Here is a 10,263-nt window from a genome sequence, read left to right as displayed (position 1 = left end):
TCTACAGGGTTTAGATTAAACCAGGATTAGGCCTTAGTTCAATTAGGGCATTTAAGTAGCTTTTATAAACGTGCCAGGAAAAAACATTACTGGTGTGCATCTCGAGACAAAACAATGGCTCTGACATATTTTAAGATGTGTCAGTTTAAACAGCTCAAACGTGCATTTTAGTCCGGGACTAGCCTTGCCTGTGAAACCGGGGGCTAAAGTTTAGGGTTGGGCTAAGACTTGATTTTTTTTATGTCTCTCTCACCAAGGTTGCGTTTATTTGATAAAAAAAAAAAAAAAACAGTAAAACAGTAATAGGCTACTGCTTTCTATTTGAATATATTTTCAAATGTAATTTATTCCTATGTTGGTAATAATTCATTACTCATGATACTTCAGAAAACAGTCTAATATGCTTATTTGCTGCTTAAGAAACATTTCTTATCATCAATGTTGAAACAGTTGTGCTGATTCATATTTTTGTGGATTTTTTTTTCCTGGATAGAAATTGCCTTACTGGCAATTGTGATCAATTTAATGCATCATTTCTATAGTTTTTATTAATACTTTGAATCAGATTTTATTTTTATATTTTTCCAATTTAATTTTAAAGTTTTAGAAATTTTGTTTCTAATCTTGTTTGTTTTTGTTATTTTAGGACATCAAGTTAAACTAAATTAAAATGAGTCTTTAATATTTTATTGTATTTCAGTTAGAGTTTGTTATTTCAAGTAACGTTTTTATTATATCATTTTAGTTTCGGTTTTAGAAACGATAATTACCCTGAAGCAAACGAATGTGTCGTTTCAAACCTGTATACGACATACTTTCTTCATTTTTTTTTTTTAAATGATCACCAACATTAAAAAGAAAAAAATCTCATTTTGTCTTCCACAGAAAAAAGGTTTGGAATGACATGTGGGTGAGTAAACGATGACATAATTTGAAATTGTAAATTGCATTAGATACGGCAGCGTTTGCTGGATGTAATGTCAGAGGTCAGCTGTCTTGTGAAAGGACCAGTCGACAGTGCAGAGCACAAGCATTTGGAGAAACAAGTAAATGACATCAGATTGAGGCATCATTCGGACAGCTATGTAGGTCAGCTTGTGGCTAATACCACTGTCGATACCAACAGACAAGTTAAGTACAAGCAAAGGAGATCTAATAGGTAGTGATGTAAAGGTTATAAAAATATGACGTCAATTCGCCAATGATTATGGGCTAGACAACTGAAACCGCACTGGTTTAATGCTTCTGACAGTTTGTTTGACAAGGGATGAGCTATATATAGAGTAAAGAGCAAAACAGGCTCATTGTTGCATAAGCCGCTTGAATGTGCTGAATAACTATGTGGGTGTTTTCCACTGCACACTCCACATGTAGCACCTCAGTCACATGACTCCTGTGCTCAGCGTGCTCTTTGTTTTGCACCAGCAAACAGGAAATTCCCCTTCATCACATGACTCGGGTCTTTGGTTCTGCCCCGTGACCTTTTTTACCGAAACTGTTTACATCAAGTCCAGGAATATAATGGAAACATCTTCTTGTAATCATTAAACGATTGAATAACATATCTGTTAAATGATAGCCTACATAATACTCCAGGACTGAGCAATTTATGGTTCATGTATGGGTTTTAAAGTGCTCTCTAAAAGGCTATAAGGTTTTGGTTTCGTCTTGTGAATAAAATACTCAATATAACATTTGGTAAAATGTTTTTTTTTTTTTTTTTTTTTAACAGTGCCTGACAAAGAATATAAAAGGATATTACGAATGGGATGAGTGTTTTATACCTGTTTGAAAACTGCAATTCAGTTCAGAAATTACACACCATGGTCATAATAAACTGTAGTAATGAATGTTGACAGTACAACGTATTTAGTATGCTTTTTGCGTATTGTTAATAAAGAGCATAAATTGGCGAGAAATATGACTCCTTTAACTGGTTTATAACCGTGGGTTTCAATTTTTAGATGCCAAAGACCCCTTAATATGACCATCTTTGTGCATGGGATCAAATTTAAAAGTCATCTATAGGTTTTTTTTTTTATTAAATAAATCTATTTACTCATTTGCTTATTATAACCTCAATTTAAATTACTATATATATATATATATATATATATATATACATACATACATATACACATATATATATATACATATATATATATACACACACACACACACACGCATATATATATATATATATATATATATATATATATATACATATATATACTGAATAACTATGTTATGTTTTTAAAAACTGTTTGAAAATTGTAAAAAAAAAAAAATATATATATATATCATCTTTTTTATTTTTTTATTTTTACAATTTTCAAACAGTTTTTTAAAACATGCATTTCTACAGACTCCCATGACTCACTTTGAACCCCTGGCTTTTGCAACCAAACTTCCCATAAATCCATGATAAAACATAATTTACACATCTACTGCACATCCTGTGTACATCCTTGTGTTGCAGTAGTGTTAAGAAAATCTTCATATGTTTGTCAGTAAATGAAGGGGGAAAAAAAATATGAAATTGCCCAATAGTTTTTCCCCCAAATAAACTCACCTGAACTTAAATGCACCAACAATCCCTTTTCGTCATGTGACTGCAACATGTAAAAATGTCAACTAAATCATCTATTAAGTTATTCATATGACTGGGGTTCCATGTGAGTGTACATGCTATTAAACAAAATATTTTAAAATGCAAAACTCCCCTTAATAAAGGGAAAGTGTACCTCTAATTCAGTCACCTCACTGCACCTGAATAGAAATTGATCAGTTAAACAGTTAAAGACATGTGAATGTGCATAATCATACATAAATTTGCATTTCTATTTTATATAATAATAAGGAAATGCTGGGACAGGGTGTTTTTGTTTTGCTGCTGGTCTGTAAGATTATGACTCATCTGCCTCTACCTGCATTTCCAGAGTCCTGTTACTCTCTGACTCATCCTGATGTCAGACTGCAAAACACTGAACTCATCATCACATGAGCATGTGCAAGTTAATATTCAACCAAATTGTGGTTTATGACATAAGCAGGTTTGAAAACAATATGTGCTGATAGATAATCAATATAGAATATTATTATGGTTTGAAATTTCAGATTAAACATTTTTAGAGACATATTAGAAATCTTTGTCCTTGATATCATGTCACCTGTGCTGAAGCTCTTGTAAAAAATAAGCATGTATAACCTTGATTAAGATATTATTTAGATACACACACACTGTATATATTTATAACAGACTATTATTGTGTAGATATCACAAGTAGTGATTTGGCTCCAGTCCTGCACTGAATTGATGGTTGTGGACATGCCCTGACCATGTCCTTCTCCTCCGCTCTGATTGGCTGATCTCAAGGGATTATCATTAACTATTAATCCTATATGAAGCAATGCTCTGTAGTCACACCACAGAGCAGTGAGATGATGTCATCTCACCTTAGCAAGCTGATTGGATGAAGCCTCTCTCGCAGCTCTGTGCTCACCGTATCAGTTTTATATCACTCGAAGATCCTTTACAGGCAGTCACATGACTTCTTAAATATGACGTGGTCCTTAAAGACTAAGTGCAGTGTGTGTGTTTTTTTTATAGGAGGCCTGTGTTGCTTCAATTCCCTGCTTGAAATAAAATACCAGAAATTATTCGAGGCTATGTGCCAGTAAGAAGCCAAGAGTCCCAATTAACGCAGTTCTTAGAATTTACAGCAAATTGAAGAAGTGAGGAATGGGAAATGAATGATGAAAATGAGGTTTGCCTGAGGTAGTGCTCGGATGCCGAGTGGATGTGGGATGAGAACAAAAGCAAAAAATCCTAGAAATTTCCTTAGTCACAGAACTGCGAAATATGTAGAGCAGCGTTTTACTTTCACATCTGCAGGAAGCAGATAGTAGAGCACGTTTACATTACCATAAAAAGAAGTTTCGTTGTAAAATGTAATCCAGAAACCGAAGAAAGGAAAACGAGAGGCCGGGAAAAGAGGAAGTCCTCGCTAAATGTGTTTCATTACCACTACGTTACTGTTTCATTACTATTAGTACTACGTTCTGAGCGTGATTCAGTTTGGTTTCCTTTTGAATTACGCAAGGCACTTATGGTTTAGTGGGGAATGACCTTTAGGTATTTGCTCCCATCCTACATGCTGTTTGCACGTATGACAGAAATGACAAAACCTAGGAGGCCTGCTGGAGTTAGAAATGAGGTCACGGCCCGTGACAGGGATGGGAATCCTGGCTTTCCCTACTTCGCCTGTCTGCGACGAAAGTCCTTTGGGCGGGAGTCCGTCACTATGGACACAGCCGGTGTAAACATGTAAACAGTGCTCTGGTGCGTGTAGCAGGGGTAGAGCAGTGCGAAGGTAGCACTGAGTTAACTGGGACTTTATAAATAACTATGAGTCCTACAGCTGTCTATGTCACATATGTAAAAGGAAAGCTATATAAACCATCATTTAGAGAAAGCAGTGTCAAGATTTATACTGAGCAAGTGATGCTATGAATATTTTGGCCCCATTGCCGCTGAGTCATTTAAGACAATTTACCTTTCGATGTTATCCATTATCAGATCATTCTAATATGCTGATTTGGTGCTCAAGAACCATTTCTCATTATTATCATCTGTGGAAACCGTGATACACTATCATTTCAAAGTTTGGGGTAAGTTAATTCATAAAGGACACATTAAATTGATTCAATTGACAGTTATAATGTTACAAAATAATTATATTTCTTAGAAATGCTGTTCTCTTAAATGTTCTATTCATCAAAGAATCCTGAAAAAACTCTTCAACTCTGGGCATCAATAATAATTGTTAATAATTGAGCACTAAATCAGCATATAAGAGTGATTTCTGAATCATGTGACACTGAATACTGGAGTAATTATGCTGAAAATTTAGCTTTGATATATATATATATATATATATATAGCCTAAGCATAAGCAACACATAAACAACAGCAAAAGTGTGACACAAAACAAACACAGGGACAAATATTATCAGACCTGTGGCCAATTTTTGGGTCACGACACACCAGTTGAGAATCACTGATCTAGGGTTTGGTCCACAAATACCACTACATTTATTTACGTGTAAATAGTTATTAGCTCTGGAATAAACAAAAACTAAACCAGAGTTTAATGTGCATCACCACATCTTGCCACATTATTAATAAAATAAATGCTATATGAAAAACACTATTTCTTTTTTGTTTCAATGTAATATATAGGCTAAAACAATTTGGATACTGTTCAATATGTTTGAATATGGATATTTTTGATTATATTATTCTGAAACTGCAGTCTGTTGATGTATAAATCTAAAGAGCGAGGCAAATACATTAAACCTTTACTATACTGTATACTTACTTTCACCAAAATATCATAGTTAACACAGTTATTGTTGGAATTGTGAAACCTTAATTTAAATATGGCTTAATAATATGTGGTTTGATGACAATAATACCAGGCTACCACTGTTTTACCGTAGTAGCTTAACTAGGATGTTTGTAAATGTGTTTACCTTGTACCTAGTGTGCTACATACTAGCCTATATTGTACTACTATATACTCGTTCATTAGATTTGTAAGTTTAATAACATCTAGAGAGAGAAACCATCAGGCATTCTCGATGACTAACGTTTGACTGGAATGCGATGTGTCAGACCGAAAGTGCAAATCAAAATATCGATCCCGACCTTTTATTATTCCAGCAATGTAGGTTTCGTTTCTAACGCGTGGTGTTTTTGGGAAAAGGGTGATTTGTCTTCTCACCTCCAAGCCTCAACAACGAACGGACAGTCTCAGGATTACTGTAGTCTCAACTTCCCGGAAGGGTGACGTATTCTCCCCTGGCGAGAATACTCGAGTAGGCTAGTGTTAAAGAAACAATGCGCACTCTGTGCTTCTTATGAACGTGCTTTGTGCGCCACTTAACCTGTGTCTGTGACACGAAGGCCACATCACCTGGTGTTAGAAATAAATAAATAAAAGTGTATAAAATATTAACATAATCTGACTGTTACATGAACAAACTATAGGCCTATGCTTGTCTGAACTTGGTGTTATTAAAGGGATAGTTCACCCAAAAATGAAAATTCTGTCATCATTTACTCGCCCTCAAGTTGTTCCAAAACTGTATGAATTTCTTTCGTCTGCTGAACACAAAAGAAGATATTTTGAAGAATATGGGTAACCAAACAGACTTCCACAGTCTGTTTTTTTTGTTTTTTTTCACACAAAAAAAATGGAAGTAGATTTCTTTATGGTGCTCTTTACATCATAAAAAAACTTGGAATGGAAAGGAATATTGTAATATTTTAACTGTAATGTTTGAATATTGCAATATTGTCATATCGCTTTAAAACCACAAGCCTTGGTTTTTCATCATGCGTTTTAAATATGTGCAAGTACATTTGAACCGAATTGGAAGGAGAGAAAATACATGTGTGTGTGTGTGTGTGTGTGTGTGTGTGTGTGTGTGTGTGTGTGTGTGTGTGTGTGTTTATGTACTAATTTCTGCAATACAAATAATTTTGAACGTATATATATATATACATATGTGTGTGTGTGTGTGTGTGTGTGTGTGTGTGTGTGTGTGTGTGTGTGTGTGTGTGTGTGTGTGTGTGTGTGTGTGTATGTATGTGTATATGTGTGTGTGTGTATATATATATATATATATATATACGTTCAAAATTATTTTTATTGCAGGAATTAGTACATAAATGGTACAGAGAGATATAATTAGGACATATTATATATTTAAATGGTGATTATAATGATGATGATTATAATGCTGATTGTGAAGATCTAAATATATTTATATATTTTTATATATTTATAATTATCATTATTAATAATGTTGCATATCTTTCATTTCACTTCACACAAAATGTTTATCTATCACTTTTGTTTTTGCAATAATGGTAAGACATTATTATAATCATATTTAATCATTATTAAATGAAAGATATATGCAACATTATCATAATCACATTTATAACCCACATGTAAAATGTTCATAAAGTTATTCTAATGGGGTTTAATGATGGTTTATACTCTTTTAAATGATTAAATAAATGCAAACATACAAATTACTTCCTTGAAAAAAGTGACTGTTAACAGAATTTTGATAAGAATTCTTATCAAAAAACTGATTAGACTCAGACCTGCAATAAAGTTATATGCAGATTGTTTGAGTGGATGCGTCATAAAAACAAAACTGAAAGACAGATGACTGTAAATTGCTCTTCACATCCATTGTTCGAGGACCTTTATCTTAAACACAATTTGTACAAATGCCTTTTCTTTTACTCAAACTTTTCACATTTTTGGAGATCAACAAGACAACAATTAACAAGTTACAACAGATGGAAGAGTGAAATCCCTTCTCCTGAAACTTCACAGTGTATTAATAGCTAACAGGTCAGTATTGACATCATAACAGCTGTATCCATGTCGCAGACACAAAATGGCCACAGGCCTTTAAACACCTGTTTGACTTTATACGATGGAGCGTAAGCAGAACTCTATGACGCGACTCTGCCCTGCCAGATATGATAAAGAGATGATAAGATGGTGAATAATTCTATATTAAGCTCTGTGTAAGGTTTTAGATATAGATCATACGGAAAAGTCCACACATGTCCACACATCTATCTCAATAATTTGTATATTGTGGAGTGACTATTTAATTATGGACGCATTTGATCACAAGCACCATTTTAGTTTCAGCAGCACCTGTTGTTATTGTGATTTTGGTTTACACTTACACTCTAAAAAAGTATTTGATTAATAAGTTATGACAACATAAGTTTTTACATAGTTTTAACTCATCAAAGTAAGTTAAGCAATTTTCAACTTTTTTATAAGTTATACAAGATTCAACTATTTAAGTCAGTTTAATGTAATTTAAGTTGAAACTGAAAAAATTCAAGTTGATTGTACTTAAAAATTTAAATCAGTTTAAAAATTGAATACACACACATCAAAGTAATACATTTATGTCTGTAATTATCTGACATATATCAAACACATCAACATTTAGAAACATTTGGAGCCACGTTTAATAATGTATGAATTTCATTGCATTGAGCAACATAAAATCAAATCATACTGCATCAAACAATTGATATACGAGACATTTTCTCAGAACTAACTTCCCTTTTCTAACCAACTGGCGTCAAGGTGATAGTGAATGTATAAAGTCAGTTCCCCTCAAGTTCACACAGCTGTTAATAACCGCAGATTACATTATATGGACATGTTGTTTTGAAAAGAAAGCGTTCCAATGCTGTTTATCCTAATACTGAACAGTACATTTATTGTTTTTAAAACCAACAAACTTCTTTTTCTAATAAAACAAGCTTGAAAAAATTGTAACGTATAATAATCCTATTTAGTTTGGATTTAAAAAGATTTATAAATACTGCTTATCTGTCCATGTACTTTTTGAGGCCATCAGTGGATAAACAACTAATTCATTTTATAGTACTTCATTTTTAAAGTATGTTTTTGAGCCTTTGCAAGATGCAAATATGGAAAAATAAACCACATCAAATGCTGAAAAGAATTCTTTGGTACTTCAAAAACATAAATCAACAAATATCTTTATCGATGGATGTCAAAACAACATCAACAGCAAATGCACTTGATATGAGTCAAAAGGAACTCCTTCATTACCCAGATTCATTCATTCGGAGAACATAGTTTTTGAGTCAGACACTCATAGTTTATCTCGGAAAAATAAATATTGCCATGTTTTGACTTTGTGTCAGGTTTAGACACAGCTCCATGGTAACATTATTTTGTGTTCAAGCACAATTGCATTAATAAGGGAGTGTTTTAGTCGCGATTGCATCAGTAAAGGAGATCACTGGAAATTTCTAGAACACAGAGCGTGTACTGGGGTGGGTAATGACCCAACCAGAGCAAGAAAGCTGCGCTTCACGTCCATGAGAGGAATGCAGACAGACTGCCCACTCCCTAAAATCACTCCAAAATGATTCCCTTAAATATCCATCCACAACTCAAAATAAACAGACAAACGCTATGAGCTCTATAATGTTTATTTCAGCACTTTTTGTCTTTATATGATTATTTCAGTCATATTTTTTTTTACTATTACAAAAGTAATATGCATATCTGTTCTAAAACAACTACATCTGTATTAACAATGCAGCTTTAATTGAACATAAACAACATTTCCACTAGCTTAAAGGGATAGTTCACTCAAAAATGAAAATTCGGTCATCATTTACTCACCCTCAAGTTGTTTCAAACCTGTATGAATTTCTTAATTTCTACAAAAGAAGATATTTGGAAGAATGTCGGTAACTAAAACATTGGCGTATTTTTCCCCCACACTACAGAAGTCAATGGGATCCATCAAGTGTTAATTACCCATATTCTTCAAAATATGTTCTTTTGTGTTCAGCAGAAGACCAAAATTCATACAGGTTTGGGTGAACTCCTCTTTAACATGGATTAACCCATTACATTAGAAGAGGATCACAACAATCAAATTAAAACATAATAAAGCCAGGTTTATTTACATCCTTGATTATATTTTAAAAGCTGGACACACTGTAAAATGTCAACTCACTAAAACTGAAACGTTTGTTCTTTGTAAATTCAAAGTGTCACTGATAATTACCTTTTCAATCTACAAATTTAATGAAGAAAAACATCATGAATCAACCTCTAAAAACCCATAAAAATTCAGTATAAATCACAGAAATCACTATAGGACAAGTTAAATGGTTGAACAGGAGCATGTTAAATGGTGAAAACGTTACTGCCGTACACATGCAAACCCAAATGATAATATTTGATAACAAAATGTTCATTGATGGACTATAAAACAGCGATACACTGACCTTGGGATCAACTCTCCATCTTCATACGATTAAAAGAGTGTGTTTAACAGAGTGAGAAGGCTTTTCTGGTCTCAATCTGACCAACTAGCCAGTCAATCTCCCCTCTCCCAAGTCTTTTTATTTTCTTTTTTTATGAACTATTCAGTACATGACATTAGAGCATACCAGAGATCCCATGTCATTATACGGGTATGTCTTTATTTGCTCATTAGGTTAACATGTCATCCTGCTACGATTTCGATTACTCCATTGTACAGACAGGGCGGGGGGCTGAGCATGCCCAGTTATGGTGCGCGCAGAAGGGTTGCCTGATTGCATCATCGCAAAGACAGCTTTCCTGATACTATAAATAGGGTGACGTCACTCGCCCCGCC

This window comes from Scardinius erythrophthalmus, assembly GCF_964197995.2.
Source record: "Scardinius erythrophthalmus genome assembly, chromosome: 11".
In the NCBI taxonomy this organism is placed as follows: Eukaryota; Metazoa; Chordata; class Actinopteri; order Cypriniformes; family Leuciscidae; genus Scardinius; species Scardinius erythrophthalmus.
This window is presented reverse-complemented; position numbering follows the sequence as displayed.